The following is a 14,711-nucleotide window of genomic DNA, read 5'->3' as shown; positions in this document are numbered from 1 at the left end:
AAGTAGGTGAAGCTGAGGGTGTAGGCATGTCTCTCAACTGAAACCTCCTTGGGAAGTCGGGGACCTGAGTAGGTGCAGAATCACCCTCCGAAGCCTCTCGGGAAGGGACATAATCACTTCCCTTGGAATGGGATGCGATTCTATATGCAGCTTTAAGTGCCATTCTCATTTTCCCAATTGATTGTTATACTGTTAGGAGTAACTTGATTTTTCCTCATCCCCTACCCCGGGAGGACTCTACTTTCCATTTTTGTTTCTTGCTTCCACCTTTGATTTGACCATTGTTTCTATACACAATCAGTGAAAGATCATTAGTATTGTTGCTAAAAGAATCAGTAAAGAAAGGTAGATTAAAAAAAATTTATAGTGTTCCAACAGGCACAGATCCGCTAACAGCGAAAATGGAGCGCGGTCACGGATTAGCTACCGCTGAGAGCAGAATTTCGAATTCGGCCGCAGAGGACTGGGATTTAGACTACCCTGTCTCTGAATTTGAACAACCAGTGAGAGCAAAATTTTAGGCACGACCGCAGAAGTTGAACCGTTGTCCACGAAAAAACAAACACGGTCGCAGACCCAATTTGACACTTCTCTGAACTTTAATTCCGCTGACCGCGAAAAATGAAGCGTGGTCGCGTAAACTGGTCCACTGACAACAGACTTTCCACCGGTGAGAGTGGAATTTAAACCAATTGTAGCACATAATTTCACAAGAACGCTGACTGCGGAATTACATCCGCGGCCGCGGAATTCAAAAATGAATTCGGCAATCCTTGGGTTTCAACTTTTCTTGTCAGTAGCAAGGGTATTATAGACACCACTAACCCCTACTAGGTATTAACTAATTAACCCTAACTATTTAAGCATAATTCAATTAACAATAATGAACCCTGGTTGAAATTAAAAGAAAAGAGGAAGAAGTTAAACTAAACGAAAAGAAAAGAAAAATTATAGAAGCAGTGTTATGATTTGCACATAACAGTGGATTGAATTAATGTTGGAAATTGACTTCTAATTAGAGTGATGCAAATGGGCTCAGATTTAGGACATATGAACTGTAGAAAAATTCTTTTGAGATTTCAAGGAGCGAAAAGGGTAAAAGGTCTGATGACCTTCTATTTATACTAGAAAGCCCGGGACCCACAGAGCTTACCTGGCCCGGCCGCGGAATTCCATCGTGGTTCGTGCTTTACCTGTTCTAAAGAGCTGTATGTTCAACATTTCCGCTGATAGCGAAAAATGGACGCGGCCGTGGAACACATCCGCTGACCGCGAAAAAGCCACCGCGGACGCGGATGAAACTTCAGAGAAGTCTCATTTTTGACTCTTCAACTCCGCATCCACTACCAAATTATTCCCCCGCGAAATGCTTCCGCTGACCGCGGAATTTTGAGCGCGTTCAGCGGTCCAGTTACAAACTTAGCCAAAATTTTCCAGTATTGTCCTGCACTGCATCAAACATTCCTACACATATCTCACAACCAGTTAGTTCAAAACAAATCCTACACTAAGAATAAAATGAAAAACACATGGGTTTCCTCCCAAGAAGCGCCTGATTTAACGTCGCGGCACGACGCATGTTAGCATCATCATTTGAAATTGATCAAGGCCACCACATGGCTGTCATCAAATTTTCCCATGTAGTGTTTGACTCGGTGCCCATTAACTCTGAAAACTTCACCACGTTTATTCTTCAAATCAAGAGCACCAAATAGAGTCATATGTACCACTTCAAAAGGGCCACTCCATTTTGAGTTGAGCTTTCCCGGAAATAGTTCAAACTGAGAGTTGAATAAGAGAACCAAGTCACCCTCCTTGAATTCCTTGCTCCATGCATATTTGCCATGTAAGTACTTCATTTTGTACTTATATAAGGACGAGCTGGAATAGGCATGAAACCGGAACTCATCTAGCTCATTGAGTTGCTCTACCCGGAGATTTGCTGCAATATCCCACTCAAGATTTAACCTCTTCAGCGCCCACATGGCCTTGTGTTCTAACTCAACCGAAAGATGGTACGCGTTCCCAAATACCAACCATTATGGAGACATACCAATTGGAGTCTTATAAGCAGTCCTGTAAGCCACAAAGCATCATCCAATTTTCTTGACCAGTCAGTTCTATTTGCATTGACAGTCATTGACAATATGCTCTTTATCTCCCTATTAGAGACCTCAACTTGTCCACTAGCCTGAGGATGATAAGGGGTTGATACCTTGTGATTGACACCATACTTTGCAAGCAAAGTTTCAAATTCTCTATTGCAGAAATGAGAGCCCACGTCACTGATGATTGCCCGAGGAGTGCCAAACCGTGTAAAAATATTCTTCTTGAGAAATGCCACCACACTATGGGCTTTATTGTTGGGCAAAGCCACGACCTCAACCCACTTGGAAACATAATCAATAGCCACCAGAATGTATGTGTTGCCACATGAACTCACAAAAGGCCCCATGAAGTCTATGCCCCACACATCAAAAATGTCAACCTCAAGAATAGTGGTGAGAGGCATTTCATCCTTTTTGGAAATTCCACCTGCTTTCTGACATTCATCACATCTCTTGAAAAACTCACCAGCATCTTTATACAGAGTAGGGCAATAAAAACCATAGCTGAGAACCTTTGAAGCAGTTCTCGCCCCACCATGATGACCACTGTAGGGCAAGGAATGGCAAGCATCAAGAATACTCATTTGCTCCTCTTCCGGGACACATCTCCGGATCACACCATCATTACAAATCTTGAAAGGATAAGGTTCGTCCTATTTATAATCCAAGCTGTCCCGTTTAAGCTTCTTCCTTTAGTTAGAAGAGAGCTCACTCGGAACAATGCCGGTCACAAGAAAATTGGCCATATCGGCGAACCAACGCATACTATTCACAGAAACTAAGAGGAGATTTTCATCTGGGAATGCATCATTAACTTCGAGACCATCTTTGGGTCTCCCCTCGTCTTCCAAGCGGGACAAGTGGTCCGCCACTTGGTTTTTATAACCTTTCCGATCAACAATCTCTAGGTCAAAATTCTTGAAGCAATAAAACCCATCTCATCAATCGAGCTTTAGAATCCTTTTTTGTCATCAAGTAATGGAGTGCCGTGTGATCAGTGTGAACAATCACTTTGGCACCCATGAGATAAGGCCTAAACCTCTCCATTGCAAACACAATTGCTAGCAACTCTTTATTTGTCACCATGTAATTAACCTGAGCATCATTCATAGTTTTGCTTGCATAGTAAACTGGATGAAACATCTTGTTCACCCTTTACCCCAAGATCGCTCAACCGCAACGTCACTAGCATCACACATGAGCTCAAAAGGCAAGCTCCAATCGGGTACGGTGATGATGGGAGTGGTAGTCAATCTATACTTGAGAAGCTCAAAAGCTTTCATGCAATCATCATTAAACACAAACTTTGAGTCCTTTTCTAACAATTTGCACAAAGGATTCACCACCTTGGAAAAGTCCTTGATGAATCTTCGGTAGAACCCCGCATGCCCAAGAAAGCTCCTCACTCCTTTGATGAAAGTAGGAGGAGGGAGTTTTGAAATCACTTCAATCTTTGCTTTGTCCACTTCTATACCGTTCTTTGAGATCTTATGGCCGAGGACAATGCCCTCCTCGACCATAAAGTGGCATTTTTCCTAATTAAGCACTAGATTTGTCTCCTCACATCGGGCCAACACTTTGTCAAGAATTACCTAAGCATTCTTCAAAAGAGTCACCCACAACACTGAAATCATCCATGAACACTTCCAAGAAGTCCTCCACCATGTCGGTAAATATAGCCATCATACACCGCTGAAAGGTAGTCGGTGCATTACACAAACCAAATGGCATCCGAGAAAATGCAAAGGTGCCATATGGACATGTGAAGGTGGTTTTCTCCTGGTCCTCTGGTGCAATCATAATCTGGTTGTAACCTGAGTACCCATCCAAAAAGCAATAGTAAGAACGCCCAGCAAGTCTATCCAACATTTGGTCAAGAAAGGGAAATGGAAAATGATCTTTGCGTGTCACTTTGTTCAGTTTTCGGTAGTCCATGCATACCCGCCATCCTGTGACAGTCCTAGTGGGGATCAACTCATTTTGCTCATTTGTGACCACAGTCATACCCCCCTTTTTCGGCACACATTGGACCGGTGAAGTCCATGAACTATCCGAGATGGGATACACGACCCCTGCATCTAGCCACTTGATAACTTCCTTCTTGACAACCTCTTGCATAGCCTCGTTCAATCTCTTTTGATGTTCCACGGAGGGTTTGGAATCTTCCTCAAGTATAATTTTGTGCATGCAAAAGGTGGAGCTTATCCCCGAATATCAACCAGAGTCCATCCAATTGCCCTTTTTCCTTCTTTGAAGCACCTCAAGGGTAGCATCTACCTGCACATTAGTAAGGCAAGAAGAAAGAATAACAGGTAAAGTTTAACAAGGGCCTAAGAATTCGTACCTGAGGTGTGGAGGTAAAGGCTTAAACTCAAATACGTGAGGTTCCTCGATTGAGGGCTTTGTTGGTGGAGTCTTTCTATTCTCAAGATCCAAGGAGAGTTTACGGTGCTCATAGGAGTAAGAACTCATTCTGTGCAGGGAATTGACACACTCTACCAAGCCTTCATCCTCGGTCACATCATGGTTCAACAATACCGCTTCCAAAGGATCCTCCACATTGATAATGGCACTCGTGTCATAAACTATCACCTCTGTTACCAGATCCACAAAAGAACAAACCTCAGTACTATTCGGCTACCTCATTGATTTGCACACATGGAAGATAACTTTTTCGTCACCCACCCGGAAGGTGAGTTCCCCTGCTTCCACATTAACCAATGCCTTTCCGGTTTCTAGGAAAGGCCTTCCCAATATTATCGGCACCTCATAGTCAACTTTGTAGTTGAGGATCACAAAATCAGCAGGCAAAATAAACTTTTCCACCCGGACAAGAACATCATCAATAATACCAAGTGGCCTCTTCATTGTTCTATTGGCCATTTGCAATCTCATTGAAGTAGCTCTCGGTTGACCAATACCCAAAGTTTTGAATACGGAATAAGGTATCAAATTTATACTAGCTCCCAAATCACACAATGCCTTTGCAAAATCCGCACTCCCAATGGTACATGGAATGGTAAATACGTCGGGAACTTCAAGCTTTGGAGCCATCGAGTACACAATAGCACTCACTTGATGAGTCATTTTGATGGTCTCACAATCCATAGATTTGTTTTTAGTTACCAAGTCTTTCATAAACTTGGCATATCCCGGCATTTGCTTAAGATCTTCCACCAAGGGCACATTGATCGACAAACTTTTTATCATCTCAATAAACCTCTTGAACTAGTTTTCATTCTTCTGCTTTGCAAGGCTTTGAGGGTAAGGTGAAGGAGGTCTAGGAAAAGGAGCCTTGGATTTAGGCATTACCGGTTTCGGCATGTCTATTACGTGTTCCCTAGATGAGTTCACGTCATTGTGAGTCTCCTCCTCATTGTCATGAATATCAATTCTCACCTCACCATTCACATTCTCTTTACTCACTTGCTCAACAACTATAGGATCATCTTCATATTGCACTTCAACATCATCACTCACAACAACCTTTTGCTTGGATGTACTTGCTTCACCTAGGGGTGTGCATTCGATTTATCGATTCAATTTTGACCCTTATTGATAATTACTTATCAATTATCGAATTGTACATATGCTTATCGTTATCGTTTCAATAAGGTTTCGATTTTTTCAATTTCAATTTATTGATTATTGGGGCTTATCGATTCGGTTATTGATTACACCAATAAGAAAATTTGTGGTAGTGGGGGCATGCGTTCGTGCGGCCCCTACCCAATTCTTCACCTAAAGGTTTTTGCTCAATGGGTTTTATATTAACTAGCTTTCTATCAACCAGTAGCTGCCCTGTTTTTGCAACAATTCAAACACTAGAAATACAAAACCTCATTGTAGGGTCAAGACGAACATATTCTATGCAACATTTCATCATAATCATGTTATGAACATCTATTTCTTCCCAAGCAGCAAGAAACTGAAATAAACCAAAGCTTAAATACTATTCAAGTGAATCAAACGATGAAGTAGACAAAGTAGCAAAGCCACTTCTATTTGAGATGTGGACTTTCAACCATATGTAGCTTAAGTACAACTACATAAAGAGGCAACAACAACTCTCGATGCTAGTTTAACAAAACAAAATGTGTACCTTATTTTTCAAGAGTAGCAAGACCAAGTTTCTAATGTTCTTGTTTAATGTAAAAGAAGTAATAGATTATATCTATGCTACAGATCCAAATTTTGGAACTTATCTACCATGAAGAGAAGAGATTACTTGTGCAAGACATTCTGTGATCAGTACAATATTTCCAAAGCATAGTTCCAGAGGTAGTTGAGTCAACTCGTAAAATGCCTCATTCTCTCCAAATCTTATACCAAACTGGTAAGTTCTACTACATTTCATCTAAGCAAAACAAAATACATCATTAATTTGAAATTCATTCCCTTGAGCTTTAAATATGATCATTCCTTAAATGTGGTATCCCTTGCTGAAAGTCCTAACCTTTAAACCGAGAAGAAATTAAGAAAAATAATAAGAACTTCGTAATGCATCACATTCTTTTACAAGTATATTATTTAAAATGGAAAACTTACATAGCAGCTAACAAACTCTAGCAAACATCGTCGGTGGAAGCTTCTTCGCCAAGATTAGTAAAATATAATAAGAATATATATTAACAAGTCAAGCAATTAATATATTATTTAACTATATTAAGCAATACAATAAAATTAATTAAAATATACATACCTTCCTCGAGTGTCTCGAGAAAATCTAAATCTTCCTCACCATTTACAAGAAGCGATTCACTCCGAAGCCAATCTTGAAGGCACACTAGAGTTTCAACCAATTTAAGAGTTAATGAACTCCTAAATTGGTCAAGAATACGCCCTCCGGTACTAAATGCACTTTCAGATGCCACACTTGAAATAGGAATAGAAAGCACATCTCGAGCCATATTAGCAAGAATAGGAAATCTAGGTGAGTTCACCTTCCATGAAGCCAAGAAATCAAAGTCCGGTCTTTCATTTTCAGGATCTTCTGCAAGATAATTTTCCAATTCTGTTTTAGAATCTACACCTCCACTTGCAGATTTATGTTTCCTTATTTCATCTAAAAGTTCGCCTAAACCAGGAGTTGAAGTTTCCATTGTGCTGAATGAAGAGCTTGGCAAAGAGGTAGAAACTTTACCACCAGTATCTTTTGAAACCAATTTAGAGACATACTCATTAAACAATGAACTCATATAAGTATGAACCTCTTTTTCAATAATTGTCCCTTCGTCTCCAAACATCTTCTTAAGTACAAAACTAACAGTAGTAAACTTGTAGCGAGGAACCAAAACACAAGCAATGAAAATCATTTTGTTCATTTTTGTTGGTTCACCCCAATACTTCTCAATTTTTTTCCACATACATGATGCCATCTCACTCAAAAGTACATCTTCAGTTGTTATTAAGCGATTTAAGCAAATAGCAACTTGACCAATTTCAAGAAAATGGGAATTCGATGTTACATAAAGTGATCCGGACACCTTCAAAGTGAGATTATAAAATATTTCAAGAAATTGTGCAATTCTCTTTACATCATCCCAATCAGTTCTTGTAAGCAAACCTATAGGCTTTCCAACTGAAATAGCATCAAACATAAGATAACGTGACAAGCCGGTATCATGATCAGAATATTCTTTAATTGCACTCTCATATTCAATAGCCCTGCTCAACATCAAGTGGGTGAAATTCCACCTTGTAGGAACATCTAAGCATAAAGACTTCTTGACAATGTTTTCACTTTTACAACATTCCTGAAACTTCCTCAACCTAGCAGGAGACTGTCTAATGTATCTGACTGCACATCTAACACGAGCAATAGAAATACCTGACTCTTTTAAACCATATTTCACAATAAGATTTACAATATGATACATGCATCTCATGCGAAGGTGTTGACCATTCATGGAATTGATTCCCCAATCATCTAATTTGTCAGACAACTTCTCCACGGTCACATCATTTGAACTAGCATTGTCAACTGTGACGGTGAAAATCTTTTACAAACCCTACTCACGCAAATAATCAATAATTCACCTTGTCATATCTTCACCTTTATGACTAGTAATTGGAGAAAAGTTAATAATTCTTTTATGCATAATCCATTCACTATCAATCCAATGGGCTGTGATGCACATATAGTTAATTTTTTAAATAGAAGTCCATGTATCGGTGGTAAGACTTACTCTTTGACTTGTGCCTTTAAGAAACTTCATTAATTTATTTTTTTCCACATTAAAAAGAGCAAAACAATCCCGTGTAACAGTAGTACAGGAAGGAATATGAAAACAAGGTTGTGCCACTTTTATAAAGTTTCTAAAGACTTCCTTCTCAACAAAACTAAATGGAAGTTCATAAACAATCACCATGCGACACAAAGCCATCCTACACTCTTCTTGATCAAATCTCCATGGAATAAGATCTCCTTTATTACCTCCCGACACTGTTTGATATGGTAATAGTTTTTGATCATTTTTAACTTTATAAGGATTCCTTGGACATTTACTGATATGACTATGCATTTGTGTTGTACTTTTGCCTTTTGTCTCAAAATATTCTTGTCCACAAAATCTACATGCATATTTATTATTTCCTTTAGCATCAACTTTTTCTTCAAAAAAATCTCATGCCTGAGATCGTTTTTTCCTTTGTTTTATAACTGTCGAGTGAGTAGTTGCAGCAGTAGACTCAAAATCTCTACTTTCATCAACCACTTGATCAATTTTATCATTTTCAGCCATATGAAGTGAATTAAGAATGTAACTTACAGTCTTAAACGAGTTGAATGAAGCAAAGCAAGACGAAGTCAGCACTCCTCGCAATTGAATCTCATCTTAGAGCTGTCAAGTGAGCGCAACTGCAAGCAAAAGTTTCAGGCTTTCAGTTTTGGTTTGTATCCACTTAGAATAACATTAAGAATTAAAAAGGAATTATGCATCACTAAAACTGCGACACGCTGAAGTATTTTCATGATTTTGTAAGATGCTTATATTTTATACTTGTTTTGATGAATATAGCAAGTGTAAGATTAAAAACTCAAATATTTATGATAACAAGTAAATTGAACAATAGCAGTTAAGCCTTATTATAATTCTCAAATTTGATCGAAACTAGTAGAAGTCGAGGTTGAGACAATTTATATACTCCACTGTCAAGGTCAATGTTTCTGTCTCATAAATCTTACAATTAAGCTTATTCAATCATTGGTATCATTTCAAATCTCACCTTCTCAAACTAGTGTCAACCTTAAAAAAACCACTTTAAATATCTCTGAATTAATATTTTTTCTTTTTGAGAAGTAAATAAATATTTCTAAAATAATTGTAGTTGGAGACATTGGAGATTTCTTACAAGTACAAGAACAATACTGGCAAAGTAGAGTACTATATTCAATTGATGAATCATAAAACTAGTAATGACTAATAAGAAGGTAATATAATCAATTAGGAGTAGCGTGAACTGACTAGAATAAATCATTCTTAACCAAAAACAAAAATTAATTTCTACATGGTACCTGCCAAGAGCTTTCCGGAAACGGCGATAATCAACAGCGGCAGTGGCGAGTGGCGATAGAACAGAGCTAAGTTTGTACTTTGTAAGCAGAAAGTGAAGACTGAAGAGTCACCTAGTATTGGGTCTACGCACAGTGAAGACTGAAGAGAAGCGGTGCTGAAGAAGGGAGGAAATAATAGGGTTAGCTGGTTAGGGACTTAAGTGAAGGGAAAGGGTAGTATTATAGAATAAGGATATATTTGTCTTTTTAGTATATGTTATCGGTTTATCGATACTGATAACCGAAGAGAACAAAATCGAAATTGAAATCGATAACTCGATAAGGAAAATTTCGAAATCGAAATCTATAAATTAATAAACCGATAACAAATAATCGATTCGATATCGATAAATCGATTTGAATGCACACCCCTAGCTTCACGACCTCTACCGCTCCTTGTGATCACCACCATAGCATGGCCGGTATTATTCCCACCCTTCGGGTTTACTACTGTGTCACTAGGTAGTAACCCCTTAGGGAGAGTATTTAACGCTTGCGAAATCTGACCAAGTTAGACCTCTAGATTGTGGATCGAGGTAGTATGGGACGCTAATTGAGCATCAGAATCGGTATTCTTTTTTATCATTTGCTCAAACATCAACTAAATCCTTCCCATATTATTGTTTAATGAGCAAGGACCTTGGGATAGAAATAGAGGTGGATTGTTTGTTGTTGAAACTTTGGAGGTCTTTGAAAACCCGGCCCCCGATTACCTTGATTACCATTATTCCACCCTCTTTGGTTGTTGTTGCCACCCCAACTGTTGTTGTTGCCCCAGTTCTGATTGTTGTTCCCCCAATTGTTGGAATTGTTGTTGTTATTGTTCTAATTTCCTTGGCCTTGGTTGCCCCAATTCTGATTATTCCATTGCGATCTCCATTGTTGGTTTGGAGCATTACCTCATTGTCCTTGACAGTTGTTGGCATACAAAACCTCTTCACTTTGCTCACAATATCCATCATCATGGTTGTAACCACTACTACCTTGATCAAACTGATCTTGATTGCTTTGCATTTGTTGACCAGACTGTCTCCTTTTGTTTACCAGTAGATTAACACCTTCCATTGCGTTTACTTGCTTTGGTCCTTGAATCTACTGAAGTTGTGCTTTGACTAACTGGTTCATGGTTGTTGTCAACTCATCTATGGCTTGTCCGTGGTCCTGAAGTTCCTTGTGAGGATTTATGACATGAGGATCCCCCTGAGGAACATTCGCCCGACTCTGCCAGGCTGATGAAGTGTTAGCCATCTCATCAAGAATCTCGCAAGACACAGTATAAGAGAGCTTCATAAAATTACCCCCTGCTAACTAGTTTACCACACATTGATTGGTCGTGTTTATACCCTGGTAAAATGTCTGTTGGATCATTGCTTCAGTCATATCATTGTTGGGGCATTCCTTGACCATAGTTCTATATCTATCCCAGATTTCATGAAAGGGTTCATTTGGTTCCTGTTTAAATGCTAAGATCTCATCCCTTAATGCAGCCATATGTCCCGATGAGAAAAACTTGGCTATAAATTTGTCGGCCAACTCATCCCATGTATTGATGGAATGGTTAGGGAGTCTTTCGATCCAGTCCAAAGCTTTCCCTATATGTGAAAAAGGGAATAATCTCAGTCTCAATGCATCCTCCGACACGCTTATTTGTTTGCTTCCCCAGCAGGTATCCACAAAGCCCCTTAGATGTTTATATGTATTCTGATGGGGAGCACCTGTGAAGTACCCTTTTTGCTCCAATAAGGTCAGCATGACAATTGTAATCTGGAAATTGCCTACCCGGATATGAGGTGGGACAATTGCACTTGCGTACCCTTCATTTGGAAGCTCCCGAGGAGTTACTTGTGGCGGCGCTGGGGGAGGGTCTAGAATATTATCATTGGCCTGGCGGGCTCTTCTTTGACTTTGAGGTACTAGAGGCACCTCATCTTCACCATTATCATCTACCTCCTCCCCTAGGATAACATTTCCGTTAGGATCATTATTTGCCATTTCGTACCTGAATCGATTAACTCACATAAATTAGTGAAACAGAAGGAAAGAAAAACAAAACACACAACTAGTCATATAGATAGCCACAACCATTTAACTCCCCGACAATGGCGCCAAAAAGTGATTAGCTCCTACCCTACACCACAATATAATGGCGAGGAGTGGTCAATGCAGCTTTTACCCGAAAGGTCAGGATCAAATCCACAAAGAGTTAATATTGGTTTGGAGTTGGATTTCTATCCAATCTAGCTATGTGCGTTGTTCTTAATTGCACTTCTAAACATGTTTGGGTTTGTTAATATTCTACTTTAATGCTAATGAATGCTGAAAATAAGCTAAGAACAATGTTTTTGTAAGGGTTTTATCAAGTGATAAAAGTCACTAGGGAAGTGACTTACACCTAGGCGAGTATCTAATGGGATCTAAGATTTAGGACAAGCTTGTTATATTTGGGGTTGTGATATAACCATTACACAAAATTACTCACTCTATACATCTCAGTAGTTTGAGTGACTTTGCCCTAATTGGCTTTCTCAAGCCCAATTGGGTGTTCAAACAATACAAGTAAAATTGGCTCAAGTCGAGTATTACTATCTCTAGATTTTACCCTTTAATTGGGGCTATCAATCTCTGAGTGCACCCCAATTCCTTGTTAGCCAGAATTTTCTAGACTTAGTCCTTCTTTCTCAAGAAGAGTCTAAGTCATAAAAGCATGAATCAGTATTTGCAACCACCAATTCTACAATTAAAGCATGAAACAAGCTAAATATCACTAACCTATAAACAATTAAGCCCTAAAATAGAAGACCCATGAAATACCCATACTAGGGTTCGGTCACAACCTTAGCTAATGGGTTTAGCTACTCATAATAAAGGTAGAAATCAAAGATGGCGATAAAATATAAGCCATAAATATTGATTACAAAGATAAAATCTAAGTATAATAGCTAAAGATACTCTAAACTTACTTAAAATAGCTAAGTACGGTGGTTCACGAGCTCTCCGGTACAAAAGATACCCTAAAAATATGAAAAGATCTATTTATACACAGCTAAAATTACTAGACAAAAGTGCCCCTACAGAGGTTCCGCTGACAGCGGATTAATGAGCGCATCAGCGCTTGGACTTCCGCGGCCGCGCAAAATCAAGCTCGGACCGCGGTTCTTCTCTTTTGGACTGGGACTGGACTTGATTCCGCTTGGAATGGAAAAGCAATCGCCTCAGCGTTGTTTGCAACCGCGGCCGCGAAATATGTTCGCGGACCATGCTCTTCACTTGAGCTCAATTTTCCATTCCTCTGAATCTCAATTTCGCCCTCAGCGTTATTTGGACCGCAGCTGCATCGCGTAATTCCGCTGTTGTGCTATTTCAACGCGGTCAGTAGCCTCTGATGCCTTCAAAACTCCTTCTCTGAACCTTATTTCCGCTGGGAGCGTAATTGTGGTCGCCCCAGCAGTTGTCCTTCCGCGGCCACACTCTTTCATCGCTGCCAACACTTTTTCTCTCAGCTTTCAACTTGTGCAGATTTACTCCTTTATGAGCTGGTTATGACTTTATTACTTCATTTTAACCAAATCCTGTGAACAAGCACAATAAGTCAGTTTTCGGGAATACTTTTACACATTTTTTATCCAAAACCTAAGCAAAAGTGTGTCACGACCCCGAATACCCCGGTTGTGATGGCGCCTATCACAATACTAGGCAAGCCAACCCAACAAGTAACCACAGTGAATTCTTTTTATAAAACTATTTTTCTAAAACTGATTAAGTCTCGAATTTTCATAAGAAACGTACTAAATCATTGAAATGTGCGAAAAACAATGCAAAAATAAACCAACACAGTCCAACAATCCGGTGTCACAAGTCAAGATCCTCTAAATACAACCCAATCTGACTGACTAATACATAATAAGTATAAAAATGCAAAAAACTAAGATAGGAAGGAGGAAAGCAGGGTTGCGAACGCCGTGCAGCTACCTTGTAGTCACCGGTAAGCTCTGAGAATGCTGGGGACCCTCAATCTATCACTCGAGCACCTGGATCTGCACACAAGGTGCGGGGAGTAACGTGAGTATGCTAACTCAATAAGTAACTAAAGTAAATAAGGTCTAAGTGTAGTGACGAGCAGTTAAAAATCATATATAAGAGTATTCAACAGAATATCAAGTCAAACTCAACAGTATAAAAGCTAGTTACTTCGCAAAACTTCATTTTCAATTGAAAGTTTAAAAGCCAGTTACTTCGTAAAACTTCAGTTTCTATTGAAATACTTTGAAATCATTTACTTAGAAGTTTCCAACAGAGGCTCATTATGAAAGAAAAATGAAATAAGCAAAAATGTCATAAATGGGCCCCTCGGGCAAGGTATCACTTATAAATATATCCTCTCGGTCAAGCCTCTCAGTCACTCGTGACTCAGCTCTCGTCACACAATACTCACACTCAACACTCCAGCTCAATAATATCTCATAATAGTAATAATCATAATAACCGTTGCGGCGTGCAACCCGATCCATAGTTTATAGTCGACTACGCTCACTGGGGGTGTATAGACTCCGGAGGGGCTCCTACAGCCCAAGCGTCATATCACTGCGGCGCGCAGTCCGATCTAATATATTTATATCGCTGCATATATATTTATATATCACTACGACATGTAGCCTGATCCATATAAATATCGTTGCAGCGTGCAGCCTGATCCATAATATATACATATAATATTGTTGCGGCGTGCAGCCCGATCTGTAATATTTATAATCCTCACCATTAGGTAGTCAACCTCTCTCAGTCATTAAATATATAATCCTCACCATTATGGCCTCAACCTCTCTCAATAATTAACCTCACAGCCACTCGGGCATATCAGTGGAAATAAGGGAACCCAACCCAAGCAGTTTTTCACATTTTAAGAAGTAGAGTGATAAAACCAGATTTAAATAATAAACAGGTAAAACATGAATGAAGATTTGCTTTCAAACAAATAGAGTGAGGAAAATAGTAAAAAATACCCCTAAGGGTCAAAACAGGTTGGCACAAGGCCCCAAACATGGCATACA

The sequence above is a fragment of the Nicotiana tabacum genome, chromosome 1 (assembly GCF_000715075.1).
Source record: "Nicotiana tabacum cultivar K326 chromosome 1, ASM71507v2, whole genome shotgun sequence".
Classification (NCBI taxonomy): domain Eukaryota; kingdom Viridiplantae; phylum Streptophyta; class Magnoliopsida; order Solanales; family Solanaceae; genus Nicotiana; species Nicotiana tabacum.
This window is presented reverse-complemented; position numbering follows the sequence as displayed.